The following is a 15,074-nucleotide window of genomic DNA, read 5'->3' on the forward strand; positions in this document are numbered from 1 at the left end:
GGGCTTGCGTTTCCAACTTGCATCGTTCTCAAGTAGGCCGGTGCCCAACAGGCACCATTCTAGTATAATAACATTGGGTGGATGGACCGTGGGTAGTCATACCAGGGACCACACGTTGTTGAGGAACACTGTTGCCAATCCGCACCAAACTTGGTACAAAAACTGTTCAGCAGTCTGCCACGAGAATAGTCACACCACGGGGGCCCCAGAAGCCACATGTTGTTGAGGCGCACTGTTGCTCCAATCCGCACTAAACTGTGCACAAACACTGTTCAGTGGTCTGTCGTGAGAATAGAAGGGGCAGGTTGTACAACCCAGCTTACTGTGTCAGGGGCCCCCAGGGGCCACACATTTACAAGGTGCATAGTTGCTCCAATCCACAGCAAATTTGGCACAAACACTTTTCATGCGTCTGCTATGACAATAGTCACACCAGGGGCCACGTTGTACAACCCAGCTTTTGGGATTTTACCTCTGACCATAGGGGGTGCCACAAATGTGAAACGTCGAACCGTATATTGTAGTAAGCTATTTTTCAACACATATTCCAATCCTTGGGAATCGACTTGCATCGGGGAAACCACAGTTTTGCAATTTCTCAAAATTGTCTACTTTTTATTGCTTTCATAGTCAGTTGGTTGACACGCTTTAACCTGCCTGCTTTAACTACGTTTATCATTTTAGCCAATTTGGACAGACATGGGTGCTACAATCAGTTACATTCCCACCCTGATTTTGTGTTCCCAGTCTGGTCCTGTACAAATATAATTTACATAACCCTAGGCTGATTTTGTAGTTTGTTTTCCAGTTCAGGGTAAAAAACATTAAGACTGACCTTATAGCACACCATGATGCAATAAACGCAGCTGCAGCTAATCAAATGAATAATGGGTATGTTAGATTTAAATGTGTCAATATGCATTGACAATACTATTGACTGCTGTCTATATGCTTGCACATTGGCACACCCATGGCTCTGGGCACACCTAAATCTAAGTACCCATTATTATTTTAATTAGCTGCAGCTGTGTTGCTTACTAGCCTGCCATGTTTTTAATCTTCTGTAGTTTTTACCTTGAACTTGAAAACAAGCTACAGTGTATAACGGTTTCATGCCACTTGATCACTTTCCTTTAATATACATTTTCTCCCCATTGCTTATACCTTTTCAGACATGCACTCAATGACAAATCAATGTCATCACATAATGCACCACACAGACACAACAATGGGGGGAGTTAGGTGCATGTTAGGCACACACCGAGTGCAACTAGGTGTAGTGTGCCTAAACTGGCAGAGCTTTGCACTCCACTGAGCTCCCCTTTCTAGTTTCCTATGGAGGGAGTGTGTCCGATTCAGAAAGATACACCTGTATGCATAGCACATCCATAAGCGTGCTGCTCATAACTTACTGTATATGATGCATGCATCCATATAAATTGGGCACCCATTATAATCTTCCCAAGACTGTCAAAAACAAATATGTGCATTCTATTCTGTAACTATTCCTGAAATAACTAGCCTATATACAGTACAATTTATGTTTGTTGAATATGAAAGTGTTACTGTTATGGGAGTAACAATGGGCATTGATGGCCTACTTGGGGAGTTTGTAACACAGTTTGTAGAAAAGTGAGATCATCAAAATGACATTTCAAAAAGCAGGATTACAAGGTTAGCCAGATAATGGCTATATAATAACAAAGTGCTGTAGCACTTTGACAATTGCCCAGTTGTGCTCAGTTGCCCTTGTGTCAATCATTTCCCCCCAGAGCATATTAGTATTATAGAAATGCAGACCATTTAATATTACTTTTAAAATACTATAAATGAAATATGGAACTCCATTCCATATCATAGGAAGTTTTGTTATGAGAAATCCTTGCCCGAACCTACACTATAGATAGAGAGGCTAAAGTGCCAGATTAGATAAGTGCCAGGGTCAGGCTGGGCCCAATTTCCATCTATCACTACAAGAACCTTTTGGCTCTTCATTAAAAATACAGCACAGCAGGCAAAGTATGGGCCACAGTGGTGAGTAGCCACTAACCACACAGCCTCTCATTATTTCTACCCTATGAGCCATATAACAGTTCTGAATGAAAACCAATAGCATGTACTTCCACCAAAAACCAAGCAATAAAAAACTGAAAAATGAGTGCTGCTCATCTCATTTCAGTGTATTGTACAACAACCCCCCCCCCCCCCCCCCCCCCCCCCCCAATATGTTAAACGATTGATATCGTATGTACAAAATGACATATCTCACAATGAAATTGCAGAAAAGGTGAGGAAGTTGGGCTATTTCACTTTAAAACACTTCTGAAGTCATTTTAACGTCTACTCGAGCTTTTGACCTATACTGTAGGATCCAGGATCTGGGCGTAGGGTCCAGGAGGGCTCTCTGCCAGCAAGGGTCAACGACAAAACACAGTTAACATTTGGGAAACATGCTGGTGCCACACACCACTGTATGAATCAACCAGCAGCAGGAGTCATCGTACTGTGATGTGATGACGTGTGGACAGACTGCAGACATATGTTTTGGTCCAGGTCAAGGAGAAGAGGGCATCTGCTCCTCCCTCCCGGCAGCACACAAGTACTGTAACTACTATGTTTACACATTTCACAACCAATGTCCAACTGCTTGTAGAAATATGTCTGCCAAAAATATATTTATTTCTCTGTGTTCAAGCATGTGTTGCATCCCATAAGCCTGCAGTGCAGAGCTATCGGACCTGGAGGGAGCTCTTCGCCACTGCTGTGGAGTCCGGCTCTCGTGCTGAGTAAACATGTACACATACCTACACACCCCCGGCATACACGTAACGATAAGACATATTCTGTGACCATATTGAGTTTTTAAACTGCCTGTTTCCCTATATTTATTAGCCGTCGATGGATAATATCAATTGGGAATATGGCAATATCAATGGGGACAGCAGAAGGAAAGTGTGATCATTATCTGTAGCCGCATGGCTTAACAGCTTTGGGAAATCTATGCGACTCCTTCCACCATGCCATTTACTCATCTCTCGATCGCAGCTTAATGCTCTCAAGGAGAGCCTGTTCCCCTGTTGTCAGCAGAGGTATGCTTAGTCAAGGAGAATTTTTATTTCCACCAGGCCGGACAGCCGTAGGCCGGAGTCTCTGTTTTTTCCCCTTTCCGTCTGTGTGTATGTGTCTGTGACCAGCTAATCTGCGGCACCGCTGGACCTATCAGCGTGAAACATTGCACGCACACTCCCAGTAGGCAAAGGAAGAACATCAACCCCACATTTGTCAAATCGGCCTCATGGTGGCGTTATAACAGCCGGCTTTACGTTTTGTCCTTTGACACCTGAACCCTGGATTCCTTGGATCATGATGCAACTCACCATATAGAATTGTTACACATTATCTCTGGAGTCATGTGATCAAGATGTATCAGTCAGATGTATTGTCAGATTCCATTCCAATTGGCTATAACTGCCAAAGTTTGTGGGTCCTGGGTAGGCAACCCGGCCTGGCGGAGACCTGCGCTCCGATTCAGAGGAGCGCACTTTTCTAGTTTTACAATTATTTGCTAATGGAAGCTTAGCTACACATGGAAATATATGTAGACCATCAAGTTTTTGTTTTATAGCCGGATGGCCGAATGCCGGAGAGACAATGTTTTCGCTCCCACCCGTGTGTGTCCGTGTGTCTATGTGTCCGTGAGCAGCTAATCTCCAGCACCACTGGGCTGATTGGTGTGAAACTTTGCACGCAAACTTCCATTAAGCCATGGAAGAACCTTCACCCAATTATTTTCAAATTGGCCTTATGGTGGCGCTATAAAATCCCACTTCCCATTTTGGCCTAGAACTCTTGAACCGTAGGTCGTACGGATTCCTTGGATCAGGACACAACTTCCCATATATTTGTTCCAGACTATATTTTCTGCCATTTTTCTTTTTTTGCTACTACTCATACAAATTTGGTTCAAAACTCACACAAATCGGTACACATAAGGAGCACACTTTTCTAGTCGAGTTGTATTTATATTTATTTCGTTTATTTATATCAGCTCAGTGGTCTAGTGGTTAGAGTGTCCAGCCTGTGACTGGGAGGTCTGGGTTCAATTACTGGCAGTGCCAGGAGACTCCTTAAGAATATACTGTATGTTAGGGCCAGGCCCTTTGAAAGAGTACCACTCAGGTGTTATGAGTATGGACATGTTGCTTCTCTGTTTGTAGAGGAGACAGAAGATGTGGGAAGGAGGGTTGTGAAAAGCAAGCAACGCGATGCAAGGTCAGCACAGTGTCCTGGTGGCTGGGTCAGAGTATTAAGGAGGGGAAGCTGAACAGGATTATATTAATAAGGAGGGGGCTGTCCTATGCTGAAACGGGAGATTGGAAGGGTACAATGAAAGTGTAGTAGTACAGCAGGAACCACCAGAGGGAAATGGGAATATAGGGTAAAAACTATTTCTAGCATTCATTGCAATGGTCATTAATTGTGGTCTTCAAATACAAAAGCCAGGATGTTATTGAAGGTTGTGGATGTTAATGGAGAAGATGGATAGTACACTGAGGGAAGGATTCACACCAACTCAGTTGGGTCTGGGTGATAGAATGGACAATGTTGGGATTGAGATTAGTTTGCACTGTGGCGATCTTGCAGTGCAGCAGAGGGCGATAATGCAATGTTTTATGGATGCCAACTGCCATTAAAGTCCAAAGAAGAAGAAGAGGAGGAAGTAATGAAGAATGCATTTTGGAGTTTAAAACTAGCAAGTAATTCCACAATTGGAATAGTTCACAACTATTTTGCAGTGTTTTATCATTGGTTCTGTTTAAAAAATGCTTTGATGAACATATTTGGTGAAGGACTGGGCATAAAATGTTTGTAGTAGTTTGAATTTCAACACAAGCTCTGTTCTCTCTCACATAGGCCTACTCATTGTTATTTTTAAGTGCAAGTAGAGGCGAGTAGTAGATGTCAGTGTATTAAAGATCAGATGGAGCATAATTATATGAAGTGATAATGCCTGTGTCAGTGTCTCCCAACCTGTGGTTCAGGCCAAAGATCACAGCCGTGAGGCCTTTTCTGTTTCATGGTAGTCCAAAATGTTGCACAAAATCTTAACTTGCTTTCATCCACTGTCTGCCTGTACTGTATGTTCTCAATGTGATATCAGTACAACTTGACATTCAGAATATATCTTTATCTTCTAAATTTAACATAATATTATGTCATTTTTAATATTATCTAACCCCACATGCAGTGGTGGACAACTCCAGGTCAAATGTAGTGATGGAGTACTTGCTTTTTAAAAAAGTATTCAAAAGTACAAATTACATTTTCTTTTCATTATCAATGCATTGCTGTATTAAAATGTTGTGATTTTCCAGAAAGTAGAAAATAATAATAATAATAGTGAAAATAGCAGATCTACAAGCTCAGAATCAGAATCAGAATCAGCGTTATTGTCACATCACAGGTTTACAGAAGTAAAAAAGTGGGTGAAATTCATTTTCGTGTTCCAACGTATTGTTATACCATAGAAAAAAATAAATGGAAGAAGAAGGGGGGAGGGGTAAGGGGTAAAAGAGATCAATCAAAGAAAACAAACACATTATCTACATATTTACACAATATTTACACTATACAGCTCTCAATGCATTGACAGGCTTAAGGGGTTAATTCATAATGTACTTTTTCCTTCCTTCCTAGAAATGTAGTGGAGTCAAAAGTCTTTGAAATGTAGTGGAGTGAAAGTATCCAGAAAAACAAATACTGAAAAAAATTACTTAAAGGGATATTTCACTTTCAAACATGTATGGGGGTCATGACAGTTTTTAAGTTGCTTGATTTAGTATTTAGACATTTTATATTCATTTTATCAGACATTCCCCCTTCCTATACAAACACATTGTAACTTCAAATTCCATTTTAACCATGTTGGTTTAATTGAAAACACCCTGGATGGAATATGAAAAATCTGACAGATCCGTCTTGATCACACGACTATATAGAGCTACTGTGTACCGATTTGCGTGATGTTTGGACAAAATCTGTAGGATTAATATAACACAAATTGTCTCAAGCCTCGTGGTGGCGCTATAACGGGCCGATCTGAAAATTTGCGGCAGAGGTCCTCCTCTGGCATCCAGGGAGTGTGTGTGCACAGTTCCGCTTCGATCGAGCCAACGGTGCCCTAGATTAGCTGTTCACAAACGGACGGATGGACACATACACGGACGGACAGATGCAGGGCCGGATCTAGGCATAGGCAAGGGGGGGCAATGCCCCCCCAAATGCCCTGACTGCCCCCCCAAAAAAAATGTAAAAAAAAAAAAAAAAATTATTAAAAAAAAAAAAAAAAAATTGGGGGGGGCTTGTGAAAGTTACATTTATGTAATGTTTGATATGAAATGTGAGTTTACCATAATCAAAGTGATCCTTAATCATATTCCATCATGTATCATTGCACAATTCAAATAATCCTCTGCCCTGAGGCTGATTTTCCATGGGCAGTGTTGCCAGATATTGCGAGAGAAAGAAGCCTAGGAAAACAAGCCCAAAAGAAGCAAAGTAGGCCACATGAGTATGCATCAAGCTCACAGTCACATCGCGACGCGTTGTGGATCTGCTAATTTCAAAAACTCTTGCAATAAAATGTGGAATATTTGTGTTTTTGGGAACACAAATGCTCTCTGTGGCACCACAGCCACACAAAACATTTTCATGAAAATATTTCAGAACCAATAATTATTAAAACATTTGGAAGCAAGCCTAAATAAGAACAAATCTACACATTAGATTCTAAAGTGTACTTCTAAAGTTTAGAAACAAGCCCAAAAAAACGCAAACACCAATTTTTACAAGCAACTTTACAGAAAAAGAAATCCCAAAGTCGCTTATAATAAGCTGACATGGCAACACTGGCCGTGGGGCGTGTTTACATAGGGAGGAGGAACGGCAGCACCCACTCCACTCTAGTCAGTCGCTTGTTGACACCGCTGAATACATTTTTCTTCATTTTTCGTCACCAGCATTTTTCGTCACCAGCATTTTTCGTCATTTTTTGTCACCAGCATTTTTTCGTCGCCAGCATTTTTCGTCATTTTTCGTCACCAGCATTTTTCGTCACCAGCATTTTTCGTCATTTTTCGTCACCAGCATTTTTTCGTCACCAGCATTTTTCGTCATTTTTCGTCACCAGCATTTTTTTCGTCACCAGCATTTTTCGTCATTTTTCGTCACCAGCATTTTTCGTCACCAGCATTTTTTCGTCACCAGCATTTTTCGTCATTTTTTGTCACCAGCATTTTTTCGTCACCAGCTTTTTTCGTCATTTTTCGTCACCAGCATTTTTCGTCATTTTTCGTCACCAGCATTTTTTCGTCACCAGCATTTTTCGTCATTTTTTGTCACCAGCATTTTTTCGTCACCAGCTTTTTTCGTCATTTTTCGTCACCAGCATTGTTCGTCATTTTTCGTCACCAGCATTTTTCGTCATTTTTCGTCACCAGCATTTTTTCGTCACCAGCATTTTTCGTCATTTTTCGTCACCAGCATTTTATCGTCACCAGCATTTTTCGTCATTTTTCGTCACCAGCATTTTTTCGTCAGCATTTTTCGTCATTTTTCGTCACCAGCATTTTTTCGTCACCAGCATTTTTCGTCATTTTTCGTCACCTGCATTTTTTCGTCACCAGCATTTTTCGTCATTTTTCGTCACCAGCATTTTTCGTCATTTTTCGTCACCAGCATTTTTTCGTCACCAGCATTTTTCGTCATTTTTCGTCACCAGCATTTTTCGTCATTTTTCGTCACCAGCATTTTTTCGTCACCAGCATTTTTCGTCATTTTTCGTCACCAGCATTTTTCGTCATTTTTCGTCACCAGCATTTTTTCGTCACCAGCATTTTTCGTCATTTTTCGTCACCAGCATTTTTTCGTCACCAGCATTTTTCGTCATTTTTCGTCACCAGCATTTTTTCGTCACCAGCATTTTTCGTCATTTTTCGTCACCAGCATTTTTCGTCATTTTTCGTCACCAGCATTTTTTCGTCACCAGCATTTTTCGTCATTTTTCGTCACCAGCATTGTTTGTCATTTTTCGTCACCAGCATTTTTCGTCATTTTTTGTCACCAGCATTTTTTCGTCACCAGCATTTTTCGTCATTTTTCGTCACCAGCATTATTCGTCATTTTTCGTCACCAGCATGTTTTCGTCACCGTCATTTTTCGTCACCAGCATTTTTCGTCATTTTTCGTCACCAGCATTTTTTCGTCACCAGCATTTTTTCGTCACCAGCATTTTTCGTCATTTTTCATCACCAGCATTTTTCGTCATTTTTCGTCACCAACATTTTTTCATCACCAGCATTTTTCGTCATTTTTCGTCACCAGCATTTTTTCGTCACCAGCATTTTTCGTCATTCTTTGTCGCCAGCATTTTTTTGTCACCAGCATTTTTCGTCATTTTTCGTCACCAGCATTGTTTGTCATTTTTCGTCACCAGCATTTTCGTCATTTTTCGTCACCAGCATTGTTCGTCATTTTTCGTCACCAGCATTGTTCGTCATTTTTCGTCACCAGCATTTTTCGTCATTTTTTGTCACCAGCATTTTTTCGTCACCAGCATTTTTCGTCATTTTTCGTCACCAGCATTTTTCGTCACCAGCATTTTTCGTCATTTTTCGTCACCAACATTTTTTCGTCACCAGCATTTTTCGTCATTTTTCGTCACCAGCATTTTTCGTCATTTTTCGTCACCAGCATTTTTCGTCATTTTTCGTCACCAGCATTTTTTCGTCAGCATTTTTCGTCACCAGCATTTATCGTCATTTTTCGTCACCAGCATTTTTCGTCATTTTTCGTCACCAACATTTTTTCGTCACCAGCATTTTTTCGTCACCAGCATTTTTCGTCATTTTTCGTCACCAGCATTTTTCGTCATTTTTCGTCACCAGCATTTTTTCGTCACCAGCATTTTTTCGTCACCAGCATTTTTCGTCATTTTTCGTCACCAGCATTTTTTCGTCACCAGCATTTTTTCGTCACCAGCATTTTTCGTCATTTTTCGTCACCAGCATTTTTCGTCATTTTTCGTCACCAACATTTTTTCGTCACCAGCATTTTTCGTCACCAGCATTTTTCGTCATTTTTCGTCACTAGCATTTTTTCGTCACCAGCATTTTTCGTCATTTTTTGTCACCAGCATTTTTTCGTCACCAGCATTTTTCGTCATTTTTCGTCACCAGCATTGTTTGTCATTTTTCGTCACCAGCATTTTCGTCATTTTTCGTCACCAGCATTGTTCGTCATTTTTCGTCACCAGCATTTTTCGTCATTTTTCGTCACCAGCATTTTTCGTCACCAGCATTTTTCGTAATTTTTCGTCACCAGCATTTTTTTGTCATTTTTCGTCACCAGCATTTTTCGTCATTTTTCGTCACCAGCATGTTTTCGTCACCAGCATTTTTCGTAATTTTTCGTCACCATTATTTTTTTGTCATTTTTCGTCATTTTTCGTCACCAGCATTTTTTCGTCACCAGCTTTTTTCGTCATTTTTCGTCACCAGCATTTTTTCGTCACCAGCATTTTTCGTCATTTTTCGTCACCAGCATTTTTCGTCACCAGCATTTTTCGTCATTTTTCGTCACCAACATTTTTTCGTCACCAGCATTTTTCGTCATTTTTCGTCACCAGCATTTTTCGTCATTTTTCGTCACCAGCATTTTTCGTCATTTTTCGTCACCAGCATTTTTTCGTCAGCATTTTTCGTCACCAGCATTTATCGTCATTTTTCGTCACCAGCATTTTTCGTCATTTTTCGTCACCAACATTTTTTCGTCACCAGCATTTTTTCGTCACCAGCATTTTTCGTCATTTTTCGTCACCAGCATTTTTCGTCATTTTTCGTCACCAGCATTTTTTCGTCACCAGCATTTTTTCGTCACCAGCATTTTTCGTCATTTTTCGTCACCAGCATTTTTTCGTCACCAGCATTTTTCGTCATTTTTCGTCACCAGCATTTTTCGTCATTTTTCGTCACCAACATTTTTTCGTCACCAGCATTTTTCGTCACCAGCATTTTTCGTCATTTTTCGTCACTAGCATTTTTTCGTCACCAGCATTTTTCGTCATTTTTTGTCACCAGCATTTTTTCGTCACCAGCATTTTTCGTCATTTTTCGTCACCAGCATTGTTTGTCATTTTTCGTCACCAGCATTTTCGTCATTTTTCGTCACCAGCATTGTTCGTCATTTTTCGTCACCAGCATTTTTCGTCATTTTTCGTCACCAGCATTTTTCGTCACCAGCATTTTTCGTAATTTTTCGTCACCAGCATTTTTTTGTCATTTTTCGTCACCAGCATTTTTCGTCATTTTTCGTCACCAGCATTTTTTCGTCACCAGCTTTTTTCGTAATTTTTCATCACCAGCATTTTTTCGTCACCAGCATTTTTCGTCATTTTTCGTCACCAGCATTTTTTTGTCACCAGCATTTTTTCGTCACCAGCATTTTTCGTCATTTTTCGTCACCAGCATGTTTTCGTCACCAGCATTTTTCGTAATTTTTCGTCACCAGCATTTTTTTGTCATTTTTCGTCACCAGCATTTTTCGTCATTTTTCGTCACCAGCATTTTTTCGTCACCGTCATTTTTCGTCACCAGCATTTTTTGTCATTTTTCGTCACCAGCATTTTTTCGTCAGCATTTTTCGTCACCAGCATTTTTTCGTCAGCATTTTTCGTCACCAGCATTTTTCGTCACCAGCATTTTTCGTCACCAGCATGTTTTCGTCACCAGCATTTTTCGTAATTTTTCGTCACCAGCATTTTTTTGTCATTTTTCGTCACCAGCATTTTTCGTCATTTTTCGTCACCAGCATTTTTTCGTCACCAGCATTTTCGTCATTTTTCGTCACCAGCATTTTCGTCATTTTTCGTCACCAGCATTGTTCGTCATTTTTCGTCACCAGCATTTTTCGTAATTTTTCGTCACCAGCATGTTTTCGTCACCAGCATTTTTCGTAATTTTTCGTCACCAGCATTTTTTTGTCATTTTTCGTCACCAGCATTTTTTCGTCACCAGCTTTTTTCGTCATTTTTCGTCACCAGCATTTTTTCGTCACCAGCATTTTTCGTCATTTTTCGTCACCAGCATTTTTCGTCATTTTTCGTCACCAGCATGCTTTCGTCACCAGCTTTTTTCGTCATTTTTCGTCACCAGCATTTTTTCGTCACCAGCATTTTTCGTCATTTTTCGTCACCAGCATTTTTTCGTCACCGTCATTTTTCGTCACCAGCATTTTTCGTCATTTTTCGTCACCAGCATTTTTTCGTCAGCATTTTTCGTCACCAGCATTTTTCGTCATTTTTCGTCACCAGCATTTTTTCGTCACCAGCATTTTTCGTCATTTTTCGTCACCAGCATTTTTTCATCACCGTCATTTTTCGTCATTTTTCGTCACCAGCATTTTTCGTCATTTTTCGTCACCAGCATGTTTTCGTCACCAGCTTTTTTCGTCATTTTTCGTCACCAGCATTTTTTCGTCACCAGCATTTTTCGTCATTTTTCGTCACCAGCATTTTTTCGTCACCGTCATTTTTCGTCACCAGCATTTTTTGTCATTTTTCGTCACCAGCATTTTTTCGTCAGCATTTTTCGTCACCAGCATTTTTCGTCATTTTTCGTCACCAGCATTTTTTCGTCACCAGCTTTTTTCGTCATTTTTCGTCACCAGCATTTTTTCGTCACCAGCATTTTTCGTCATTTTTCGTCACCAGCATTTTTCGTCATTTTTCGTCACCAGCATGTTTTCGTCACCAGCTTTTTTCGTCATTTTTCGTCACCAGCATTTTTTCGTCACCAGCATTTTTCGTCATTTTTCGTCACCAGCATTTTTTCGTCACCGTCATTTTTCGTCATTTTTCGTCACCAGCATTTTTCGTCATTTTTCGTCACCAGCATGTTTTCGTCACCAGCTTTTTTCGTCATTTTTCGTCACCAGCATTTTTTCGTCACCAGCATTTTTCGTCATTTTTCGTCACCAGCATTTTTTCGTCACCGTCATTTTTCGTCACCAGCATTTTTTGTCATTTTTCGTCACCAGCATTTTTTCGTCACCAGCATTTTTCGTCACCAGCATTTTTCGTCATTTTTCGTCACCAGCATGTTTTCGTCACCAGCATTTTTCGTAATTTTTCGTCACCAGCATTTTTTTGTCATTTTTCGTCACCAGCATTTTTCGTCATTTTTCGTCACCAGCATTTTTTCGTCACCAGCATTTTCGTCATTTTTCGTCACCAGCATTTTCGTCATTTTTCGTCACCAGCATTGTTCGTCATTTTTCGTCACCAGCATTTTTCGTAATTTTTCGTCACCAGCATGTTTTCGTCACCAGCATTTTTCGTAATTTTTCGTCACCAGCATTTTTTTGTCATTTTTCGTCACCAGCATTTTTCGTCATTTTTCGTCACCAGCATTTTTTCGTCACCAGCTTTTTTCGTCATTTTTCGTCACCAGCATTTTTTCGTCACCAGCATTTTTCGTCATTTTTCGTCACCAGCATTTTTCGTCATTTTTCGTCACCAGCATGTTTTCGTCACCAGCTTTTTTCGTCATTTTTCGTCACCAGCATTTTTTCGTCACCAGCATTTTTCGTCATTTTTCGTCACCAGCATTTTTTCGTCACCGTCATTTTTCGTCACCAGCATTTTTCGTCATTTTTCGTCACCAGCATTTTTTCGTCAGCATTTTTCGTCACCAGCATTTTTCGTCATTTTTCGTCACCAGCATTTTTTCGTCACCAGCATTTTTCGTCATTTTTCAGCACCAGCATTTTTCGTCATTTTTCGTCACCAGCATTTTTTTGTCACCAGCATTTTTTCGTCACCAGCATTTTTCGTCATTTTTCGTCACCAGCATGTTTTCGTCACCAGCATTTTTCGTAATTTTTCGTCACCAGCATTTTTTTGTCACCAGCATTTTTTCGTCACCAGCATTTTTCGTCATTTTTCGTCACCAGCATTGTTTGTCATTTTTCGTCACCAGCATTTTTCGTAATTTTTCGTCACCAGCATTTTTTTGTCACCAGCATTTTTTCGTCACCAGCATTTTTCGTCATTTTTCGTCACCAGCATTGTTTGTCATTTTTCGTCACCAGCATTTTTCGTCATTTTTTGTCACCAGCATTTTTTCGTCACCAGCATTTTCGTCATTTTTCGTCACCAGCATTTTCGTCATTTTTCGTCACCAGCATTGTTCGTCATTTTTCGTCACCAGCATTTTTCGTCATTTTTCGTCACCAGCATTTTTCGTAATTTTTCGTCACCAGCATTTTTTTGTAATTTTTCGTCACCAGCATTTTTCGTCATTTTTCGTCACCAGCATTTTTTCGTCACCAGCATTATTCGTCATTTTTCGTCACCAGCATTTTTCGTCATTTTTCGTCACCAGCATGTTTTCGTCACCAGCTTTTTTCGTCATTTTTCGTCACCAGCATTTTTTCGTCACCAGCTTTTTTCGTCATTTTTCGTCACCAGCATGTTTTCGTCACCAGCTTTTTTCGTCATTTTTCGTCACCAGCATTTTTTCGTCACCAGCATTTTTCGTCATTTTTCGTCACCAGCATTTTTTCGTCACCGTCATTTTTCGTCACCAGCATTTTTTGTCATTTTTCGTCACCAGCATTTTTTCGTCAGCATTTTTCGTCACCAGCATTTTTCGTCATTTTTCGTCACCAGCATGTTTTCGTCACCAGCATTTTTCGTAATTTTTCGTCACCAGCATTTTTTTGTCATTTTTCGTCACCAGCATTTTTCGTCATTTTTCGTCACCAGCATTTTTTCGTCACCAGCATTTTCGTCATTTTTCGTCACCAGCATTTTCGTCATTTTTCGTCACCAGCATTGTTCGTCATTTTTCGTCACCAGCATTTTTCGTAATTTTTCGTCACCAGCATGTTTTCGTCACCAGCATTTTTCGTAATTTTTCGTCACCAGCATTTTTTTGTCATTTTTCGTCACCAGCATTTTTCGTCATTTTTCGTCACCAGCATTTTTTCGTCACCAGCTTTTTTCGTCATTTTTCGTCACCAGCATTTTTTCGTCACCAGCATTTTTCGTCATTTTTCGTCACCAGCATTTTTCGTCATTTTTCGTCACCAGCATGTTTTCGTCACCAGCTTTTTTCGTCATTTTTCGTCACCAGCATTTTTTCGTCACCAGCATTTTTCGTCATTTTTCGTCACCAGCATTTTTTCGTCACCGTCATTTTTCGTCACCAGCATTTTTCGTCATTTTTCGTCACCAGCATTTTTTCGTCAGCATTTTTCGTCACCAGCATTTTTCGTCATTTTTCGTCACCAGCATTTTTTCGTCACCAGCATTTTTCGTCATTTTTCGTCACCAGCATTTTTCGTCATTTTTCGTCACCAGCATTTTTTTGTCACCAGCATTTTTTCGTCACCAGCATTTTTCGTCATTTTTCGTCACCAGCATGTTTTCGTCACCAGCATTTTTCGTAATTTTTCGTCACCAGCATTTTTTTGTCACCAGCATTTTTTCGTCACCAGCATTTTTCGTCATTTTTCGTCACCAGCATGCAGGGGTGCAATGCTCAGTGGACGCGGTTGCACGCCGTGCAACCACTTATTTGGCCAGGGGGACGTGCAGGCACACGCATAGATTTAAAACTACTTTAAATTCACACTTCATCAAAGTTTACAAAGGCTCCCGACTCACGCCAGGTACATTAACATAGGAATTAGCCTATATGCATATCAATTGCCCATTGTGTGACCTGTACTGTAGGTGTTAAGCGACGTGCGCGTCACGTCATTAAAATAGAGAGTGCAACCACTTCTCAAATGAGCATAGCATCACTGCCAGCATGTTTTCGTCACCAGCTTTTTTCGTCATTTTTCGTCACCAGCATTTTTTCGTCACCAGCATTTTTCGTCATTTTTCGTCACCAGCATTTTTTCGTCAGCATTTTTCGTCACCAGCATTTTTCGTCATTTTTCGTCACCAGCATTTTTTCGTCACCAGCATTTTTCGTCATTTTTCGGCACCAGCATTTTTCGTCATTTTT

The sequence above is a fragment of the Gymnoscopelus microlampas genome (assembly GCF_963454915.1).
Source record: "Gymnoscopelus microlampas genome assembly, chromosome: 8".
NCBI lineage: Eukaryota > Metazoa > Chordata > Actinopteri > Myctophiformes > Myctophidae > Gymnoscopelus > Gymnoscopelus microlampas.